Raw genomic sequence first — 10,230 nt, forward strand, 5'->3', positions numbered from 1 at the left:
CACTAGCCTTCATAATCACTCCTAGTGGTTCAACTCCTAGAGTGCTTGGGTGGAGAGAGCAACAAAAAGCATAACACCTAGTTAGATAGCATGAACAATACTTTCAAAAGAGAGAGAAATTAAGCTATTGACAACAGTTGAGGACCGGATTTGCATGGAGCCGGTCCCCCCTCCAAAAGGCTTTGTATGATGGTTTCTCCCATCAAGAGAGACATTGTACAATACAATTCTTTGTGTTCCTTCAAGACTAGCTAGTGCAATGAAGATGAAATCTTCATGCACTAAGCAAAACACTTAGCAGACACAACATCAATTATCCCCAGTCTCAGACCCAAGACCTCACACACCTTCGAAGATGGTGAGAGCTAGCAGGGTATGAGAGTAGATTGAGAGGAAGAAGGAGTATCTTACGAGAAATATGTACATCTCCTCACATAATCACTCATATTAGCATAGCTTAGCTTAGTAATTAGCATGGTAGAGGATATGAGCATGCATTGAAGCTTGGCTCTTGGTTGGATTTGCATCCACATGCCAAGAGTGTGTCGATGTAGGATTCTATCTCACAAGCTTGGAGTAGGTGATGAGCTCTCCATTAAAGCTTGGGAAGAGATAGTCTTCTTTTCTTCACACATGAGATTGTGTGATAAGGCCTTGCAAAAAGCAGCCCCCTCTCTCTCTTGGGTGAGCCCTCTTGCTAATTGCTCTTGCTATCTTCCCATTGGACCTCCCCAGGGCTAGCCAATGACTATTAAGTAGTATATGTGATAGCCTTCTGACATGTGTCCCCCTTTTCCCTTTTGTGAGAGCTTTAGGTAATTTAATAATTCAACTAAACTCTCATTGGACCCCTTTGCCTCGTGGCCAATAGGAATCAGGCAAGCCATTGGGCTGTTGAATGCTCATTGGACCCCTTGGGAGACTGTCCAATAGTCTTCTAGAGGACTTAATTCTCATTGGTTCTTTTATTAAGTGTTTTTAAATTAATTAAACTAGATTTACTCTAGCCTTATTCTCATTGGTCCACCTCCAAGGCCATCCAATAGTAATTGGGTACACCTTGTGGGCATCTAGCCTAGGGAGCTGACATGTGTCCCTCATTCCCTTTGTGTAAAGGGAGCTTGTGTGTGTGTGTGTGTGTGTGTGTGTGTGTGTGTGTGTGTGTGTGTGTGTGTGTGTGTGGATTTCTCTCTCATCCCCTACATGCTAGGCTCGCCCCCTCCTATGTAGGGATGTGCAAAGACTTTTTTGGACACACACAAAGCATCCAATTCCCCTATGGTTGACCTTTGGACACAACCTTTGAATTTTGGAACCTTAGCATTTTGGAAGTCTTAATGGGTTGAACCTTAGGCTCTTTTTAGCCCATTGTTGCACATGGCTCTTTTCCAGATGGCCCCCCCTTTGGATCCCTATTTTCCCTCTTTTTGATCCCTACTGTGGCCGGTCTGCTAGCTTAACCAATATTCTATCTTTTTCTCCCCTGGCACTTCCCCATATTAAATGATCAGTTTAACATAAGAAAATCATTTAGGAGAATTAGATATTGATTATTATGACATACTTCGCAGGATTAGACCCCATTTCAAGAATAGTGAGCTCAAGAGTCTTCTCAAGTCTCATTGCTAACGTCATGTATGCACCCCCCACATGATACCCACCATCACCAACCTCTTCTAGACTTTTCCATCATATCAACCACCTTCTCCCTCAAGTTCCCCTTCCGCTTCATCATGATCACCTTTCTCGTTGGCCACCTCCAGAGCTTCCACGACCATGGCTGAGGGTGAGGTGCAAGGGAGAGGGGAGATGTGGGTGGATGAAGAGCTCAAATGCTTTACACCCCTTATTCAATATATATCCAAAGAATAAGGGTTAGTGGTTAGTGTCAATGGGCGGTCGCGGGCACTCGGCGCCCGGCTTGGGGTGAGGCACACCCCCTTTATCCCAACACTCACTCGTTTGACAACAACTTGTCCCACATCAATCCTAAAAAGCACAAGCTTTGAACTTAAACTTGATATTTCATCACCCTTCATTTCAAACATCATTTTTTTCTCCACAAAACCTATTAAACCTGGTTCATACTCCTCAATTACTTGCTCTCGATAGTCCATACGTTGAATTCTCTCAATGAAGATTCTGTCTAATTTATTCTAACCCAAATCTGACCATAAATCAATCCTCTCAATTAAATTATCTACAGTTGAATGATCTCTTTCATCACACTCAACCTTTAACATCCATATATGTTCTTCACAATGTCCTTGATACTCCTTGTCATCCACAACATCAAACATAATGGTTTGATTTTGTGCCCAAATTTGCTAATCATCAAATCAGCATCTGTAATCTCTTCTAGTGTTCCACTATCTCCTGAGATGTAATCATACAAATAATCTACAACAAACATGCTTTGATGTAAAAGAACGGATCTTGCTCCTACTTCTCCATACTTTTCTTGTTCACCAATTTGATTATGGGAAATTCCTCCCACTTGTTTTTTTATTTCAACTTCTGGTTTAGATACAATTTCTACAAAATCCTTTGATTGCAATTCCTTTTATATGGATCTCACTACAAAAGAATCCTCCTATGCGAATCCTTTTGGTGGAAATTCCTCTTAAATAGATATTGTGTGTGTGTGTGTGTGTGTGTGTGTGTGTGTGTAGAGAGAGAGAGGTAGAGAACTTGTGAGCACCACCACTATGTTTGTGTGTACTTCCATATCCGGCAAGTGTGGTTTGCAATCATGCACTAGTCGTGTAGAAGCTTCATGGATCAACATTATCAGTTGTAGTCATGTGTGTAGCTACCACTATCACTACGCTTGCCCATGATCTAACCAACCATTGAGGGGAGGAGAGATGAAGTTACAATTTAGTCTTTGTGTTATTGATCTTAGACCCAAAATCTGTACAAAACACATCCAATGCTTCCCAAAAGTGAAATAGTCACTTTCACTATACACCATAACATTAGTGAAATCTGCAAATTGTGAAAGGCAATGCTACTTTTACTAAGTTAGGCAGTCTAATACCCTTGATGAGGTTTGAATTTATCCCGCCCTTGACCAGACAATCTAGGCCATCCATAGTTATTGCAAACCATAGGTGTGCTAAGGGGGCATGCTTTTCTAAACGAGCACTTTAGAGGGAAGAGTTTCGAGATCAAGCCATTTAGAGTCAATCGTGCCCTTGATTTTCCAAATAATTTTTTCACAAAATGAGTAAGCCTGGGCCAAAGCCTAATTTTTCCAAAATTTCCAAGATGAATGGCCATTGAAGCCTATCATAGCATTCTTTAAGTCATCTTGATAAAGACATGTAATCTTGACTCGAGTCCTCTCCATGCCTAAAACCGTCTTAAAGACTTATGACTACTTCCAATAGCCTGCAACCCAAAAAACTTTCTATTTAATGTTGATCCATTTGGTAAGATGTATAGCAATCTTAGGACACTTGAACGTCCAATTACAAAACTAGTGTTAATGGCATAGTCTCTCTATGTTATCACTCCTCATTAATTGATTCCGTGTTGAGATTTTCTTGTGATTATGTTGGTTCTTGGATAGTTAAGTTAAAATGTTAAACCTAGTTTTGACTTAAACTATTGTTAATGGTCAGTGATGCACTTTGATGTTATGTGACTTTATAATTGCTATGCCTCACTGCTCTCAAGCTTACTAAATCTTACTCCCTAATGTCTACTTTGAAAAACTTCCTTTTTTTGTGTGGAGATTCCCTTCTATATCTCTATCTACTTGCGCCTCCCCCTATCCCTCACCATGCATGCCCCCCCCCCCCCCCCCCCCCCCCTTTTGCGTGCACGCATGCATACGCCCGCGCACACACACATCCTTTATTGTTTTTACATTAACTAGAAATAGCGCACACACACTTTTTTTCTTCACAAATATAATGCACTAATTGTGTTGGAAATAAGTAAAATTAGTATTTTCTTCAAAAAGAATGTGAGGTTTTTTTTGTTTGTTTTGAATAAGCATTGTGGGTTTAATAAAGCATAGAGGACAGTTGTCCCACTCGTGAGTGGCTGGATTTCTCTCATTGAATGCAATCTAGCAAGCATCGATATTCGTATGCTCCTCTTCTTGCGGTTTATTGAATGACGGAGGGCATAATCTACATCATACTATGTGGGGGACTCCTGATCTAAGGCCACATGGCAGAGGGAAAGGAAAAGCTAGCGGTTGTGGAAGCCTCGACATACTCTACATCTTAGATTTTCTCAATGACCTACTATTTTGTACGCATAATCAAATTCTCTGACCTAAGGGGTGTAGATTAAGACTACTATAGAATTAGTACATATGCAATGGCTAATTCCTAATGGGTATGCTGAGGTTTCCTTCCTCCTACATGTGAGCATGATTGGTATAGTTGGTGCATATATGGCTGTCATATTGTTGTCATAGAGGGGGATAAATGTTATGTGTTATCCACCTAAATAAGAGCAACACTTGTTGGCTACTATTGCACTATAAATTGTCTACAAAAGTATGGTATATTGGCTATTTTTTCATGGGTATGTGAAGGGAAGACTCAGATGAGAAAATAGGTTGTGGTATCCTCCCTCATATATGTGTGCATACATGTTACCAATGGTGGCCTACATTGTCAACCTAATTTTCATGTTGTGTAGATTGCTCAAAGAGCACATACTACCAGCTGATAATGTGATGCTAGATTCCCGAGAGGAAGCAAGAAAGATTTTGCAAAACTTGGGGATGGATTACAATTCGATCCACGCTTGTCCTAATGACTGCATTCTTTTCAGAGGGGAATACATAGACATGGAGAAGTGTCCGAAGTGATTCCGAAAGATATCGAGTAGATCTCCACGGAACAAAAATTCCGCAAAAGGTTTTGCAACATTGTCCTCTGCTTCCTCGCATCAAGCATTTCTTCGCATGTAAGTCCATGGCCGCCCTAGCATCATGTCATGAGGAGAATAAATCTTCGGATGGTGTGCTACGGATTCCTGCAGATTGTGCAGCCTGGAAACATATAGATGAAACATAGTCGGATTTTTCCAAGGAAGCTCAAAATTTGCGCTTAGGCCTGGCTATGGATGGTGTAAATCCATTTGGTCAAAGATCAACATCTTACAGTGTATGGCCCGTTGTCATCGTCAACTACAACATTCCCCCGTGGTTGACTACGAAGAAGGGGCACCTATGGCTAAGTTTGATTGTGCCGGGGCGATATAAAGTGAAGAATATGGATGTGTATCTTCGTCCACTATATTTGGAAGAGCTACAAAAATTGTGGATTGGCATAGAGGTGGTGGATATGAGCCGATACACAGGTCGACGGAATGCTTTGATCAGAGGCATTCTAATGTGGACCATGAATGACTATCCCGGACTAACAGAATGCTCAGGTGATCTATTTATACTCCTCACTCGGACACTGTAAATCTTGGTTTTTCTCAAGTTGATCTATTATCATGTGTATACATGCAAGGCTTCAAACAAGCGGATACAGAGCATGTGTCACATGTGGAGCTAAACTGAATGCACGTAGGGCACCCTCATTGAAGAAGCAATGGTTCAAGATAATCATGGAGGGTCGCAACGCTACTATGCGTAGAGGAGAGTCTGGTTTTCTTGAGGTGGATTCAGCTAAGAAATGGACTGACCTAAGAGACACTTTCGTACTACCCGAGCTTTGTGAACAAGTAAGTATGTAAATAGTTAACATCCCATTTTAGAATTTATGTGCTTGGAAGCTCTCATGTAAGTTATGTGGCTCTTGCAAGTGATATTTCATCCTACAAAGTCTGCATCAAAGTGGTGGTACGTCATAGAGGTAGCCCCTCATAGTGCATTGACGTATGAAGGCTACCAGGTGCCAATCACAGCGGCATCAATGGAGGAGATCGGAGAAGATGCTCAGTCAGAAGCCGTAGAGCTAGTGCCAGACGAACATCAAGCTGCTACTCTCTATGGGGTGCATGCAGAGGATTTACAAAATGAAACAGAGGACATCTGTTTAAACGGAGAGCTCTATATAGATATAGGAAGTTATGCTGAGCTATGCGAGGATGAGAGAGAGATCTCTTATAGCCATAAATATTGTATTTGAACAATTTTGCTCCGTTTTGTAAATTCAGAGTTATGCACTTGCCTCTTCCATCACTCAAGTTGAATAGAAGAAGAACGCTTTCTGTTGTTGTTAGCCTTTGAACATTCCAAAGCTACAAGCACATTCAAGTTCTTGTACGATTCTCCGTTTTGAACAATTTTGCTCCGTTTTGTAAAAACTCTGGCTCTCTAAGTATTTGCGTCATTGCGTCATTGTATTTAATGGTCTTTACGTCCACTCCAGGTACGTATGGTCTAGGTATTTTCTCATAAACAGAGACGAGAAGCACCTCCTCCTCTCTCTCTCTCTCTCTCTCTCTCTCTATCTATCTATCTACTTGTCCATGTTTTCTACTCCATTCATTCAATATTAAGTTTAAATGTTCGTGTGTTTAATGCAGGTATGGATGATGAGGATTTTCTTTCTTCTTTGTCACCCCAGCAGAGACAGTGGTACGTGGAGCGTCATCGCTCTGGCGCATCATCGCGCGTTCCTACTCCATCCGCATCTCCGTTTGTTTCGAAGTCCTCAGCGCGCTCCGAAGCTTCGGTGTCGACGAGAGGATCTTCACACTCATCTAGGCACCGGCGCTCTAGTGGTGGCGGTGGTTGTTGTTGTGGGGGTGGCACCACCGATGCTTCGACATCGTCTCGTGTTCAACGAGGCTCTTTACCCTCCCCTTCTTTGCCCGTCCCGACACCAGCCACGACATCGCCATCGACACGAGGTTTTGCGCGGCTGACTGCCGTTCCCCGTAGCTACACACCACTAGCTACTCTTCCAGGAGTCACTCCAGTGGACACTCCTCGCTTCGGGGCTCAGACTCTAGTGGAGATACCTGGCGTCCGTTCCCCCGTTGACACTCCGCTAGAGACCCCTGCCGAGACACCTAGGTTTACACGTCAACGGCGAGAGGGCTTGCCTTACTCCGTCGACTTCAGCGGCGGCATCATCTTGGATGATGAAGGCAAGAAGGTGATTTCGCGCATGCGCGATCTTTGCTCTCAGGTGTTTAGACACTACATACTAAACACTTGGAGTGAAGTACCGAATGGATTAAAAGACAGAGTCATCAGCATGCTTCATGACGAGTTTTCCGTTCCAACACGGGATGACCGCTTCAATGAAGACGTGATGAAGGTTCAAATGCGCGAATACTGCAAGCATAAGCGTTCCGAAGTGCAAAAAGAAATCAAGCATGGGTGGAGCAGACTAGATTGGCTGGCCAAAGACAAGTGGAAGCAACAAAAGGAGGCAGCCAGAGCGCGAGTAGAGGCAGGGAGCTCGCACCACTTGGGGAGCGGCGAGTGGGCATCATTTGAGACTGATTTTGTAAGTGTTTTCGTATCTATGTTTGATAGTTTAGGGTTTATGGGATTTGAAATTTTAACATAATGGATTCTTTGTATGTTTTGACAGTGGTCGTTTACAGGACGTGATCCCACACCGTACGAGCGTGAGTACGCAGGCAGGAAGGGCTTAAACGCCCTTATAGACATCCTGAGTTCTCGCAGCAGCATGGTTAGTATTAAGGTTTATTCTTTTCTATTTATTGTATTGTTTTATAAACGTCGCTATATGTTTATACTTACAAAAAACTATCTTATTGTTTTCTTTTGCAGAATCCGACAGATACGCCGCTTCGACGTGATGAGACGTCTGATTAGACGACGTCAGTTTAACCATAGCTAGATAGCATTAGTTTCTTTCTGTCATAGATTATGTATCATGAGACGACTTTTATACGTCTTTTTGAAAACCATGTATATTTTTTAAATAATGACAATGGTTTGCAACTATTACATTTGCAATGATTAACAATCAAGTGATTTTGCCTATGTGTACAATTGTCATTGATTTACTTTCATCAATTCATGCTTGTCATCTTTGAATCTTTATTTTGCAAACAATATGTACTATGGATGATGGAGTTAATGATTATATTGTCTTGTGGGTGACTATTTTGGGTCTATATTTACCTTTCTACTTTTTTTCAAAGGTATTTAGACAAATGAAACATTCAATATGGATGCCCTGCCACCAAATTTTTTTCATCTCGAGCGTCGCTATATTAGGCTCTGCAGCGTCACTATAAGTGTCGCTATTGATGGCTCTACAGCGTCGCTATATAGCGACCCTTATAGCGGCTAGCATAGTGACGCTTATAGTGACGTCCCCGTATCGACGCTCATAGTGACGCTCTTAGCGACGCCGGGGGTTATAAAAACCCAATGTATTTCCGTCGCTAAAAGCGTCACAAGAGCACACAACCTCTTGTAGTGATATAGCGATGCATATAGAGACGCAAATAGCGACGTTCCTTGCACGTGCATAGCGACTCTTATAGTGACGTTGGGGGTAAAAATATCCCCGTGTATTTCCATCCACTAAGGCCGTCACAAGTGTGAAGAACCTCTTGTAGTGTGTGTGTGTGTGTGTGTGTGTGTGTGTGTGTGTGTGTGTGTGTGTATATATATATATATATAAATGCAACTTACAACCTGTGTAGCTTATTCCACTACTGAGATGATATATGGCCATGTCTCAAGGAGTGGAAAAGTGCTTATAAATGAAGCATTTCCTTGAGAAATCACAGTTGTGGAATAAGGAAGGTCCAATGCCATTATGGTTAGATAATCAAGAAGCCACAACCATGGCAAGGCTGTGTCCATGGGCGCTAGTCAACATCGAGTGAATTGCCGGCTCGTGGACGTCATCCGTGAGAGTGAGCTACTTTCAATGGATGACTGCAAAGTTGGCATGAAGTGATTAGAGGAGCTTGCTTTTTCACAGACATCCATGGGCATTTGTAAAACCACCCTTAATTAGGACTTGAAAAGGAGGTATGCTTGAATAACACATGGAGGAGGTATGCTTAAATGACCCCCTGAGAGAAGATTGCCAAATTAAGCAGTAATATAATTCAGATGACGAGGAACACATGGAAAGGGGAGATGATCTGAAAATCGGAGAAGGATGTCCGCATGTCTTGAGGAAGTGGCAAGAAGACAACCAAGCAATGCATACCAATCTTGGTAGCTAGAAACAGTCTCTCTTTTCTTTGTAGATTCCTCTTTAGGCAATATGTAGGACATGCATCAACAGTCCAACAACCCCCAATTCTCTATCGAGTTGTCTCCCCCTTTTTAAATTCTAGTACTGAGGTGATTGCCTAGGTTTCTCTCAGTCTTCTGCGGGCTAATCAGTGCGAGGTTACACACTCCCCATTTTCTAGTCATCCCTCTTCTCTGCCCTGTCCCACAATGCCCAGGCCCCATGCACAGAGCTCATGTATGCCACTATACTCTAGTAAACATAATCCTCACAAGTAACAAACACTCTTAGGAAGCCATCCGCACATGTCATTTAGTGCAATGGGAGTTCTTAGACTCCGCTTTCTCGGGAGGGTGTTACTATCCCCCCTTCCACGCACATGTAGGTGGCATCCAACTCGCTCTCCTTGCCGAACCCTCTTCCACACACAAGAAGACTTAGAAATTTTCTCATGCAGGTAAACAGAGTCTTTTTCAGTGTTTTTCATACAATGCATAACATCATGAGTTTCTGCTCGAGAGGCACCGCATACCTAGCTAGGTACGATTGGGGGCAGGGACCACCGGGCCGGCGGTCCCCTGCCCCCAATCATGCCTAGCTAGGTATACGGGGCCTCCCTCACAGAAGCTCATGATGTTGAGGTTAAGTCACAATGTGGGGATTATTGTGAGGATTTAGCCAAAACTTCTTGTGACAGGAGGCCTGATGCGGAGGGCTAGCCTCGTGCCTATGCCCTATATTTATGGTTTTAATGTAGAGCAAGTTTTTTCAGTGCCATGTAGGATCTCGCTTGCCACTGCATCAAAAATCGACTCCATGTGCGGACCCTTTGAGCTCCAAATTATATCTCTTCCTCTTTCTGTTAAGACGTTGTACGGCACAGTTTTTAACTGATTTCCCGTTGCAAGATACAAGGCTTTGTTTAAAATTAGCAATTTAACCCAATTTTGGTGATAAGCATTAAAACCAATGGTTGTTAGCGTGTAATAGTATGCATACTTGAAATGCGTTTTATACACTTCAAATAATCATTAGGGCCTAGGGAGCCTCATGTAATCCGATTACCTGA

Source organism: Adiantum capillus-veneris, chromosome 8 (genome assembly GCF_014529385.1).
Source record: "Adiantum capillus-veneris isolate H3 chromosome 8, ASM1452938v2, whole genome shotgun sequence".
In the NCBI taxonomy this organism is placed as follows: domain Eukaryota; kingdom Viridiplantae; phylum Streptophyta; class Polypodiopsida; order Polypodiales; family Pteridaceae; genus Adiantum; species Adiantum capillus-veneris.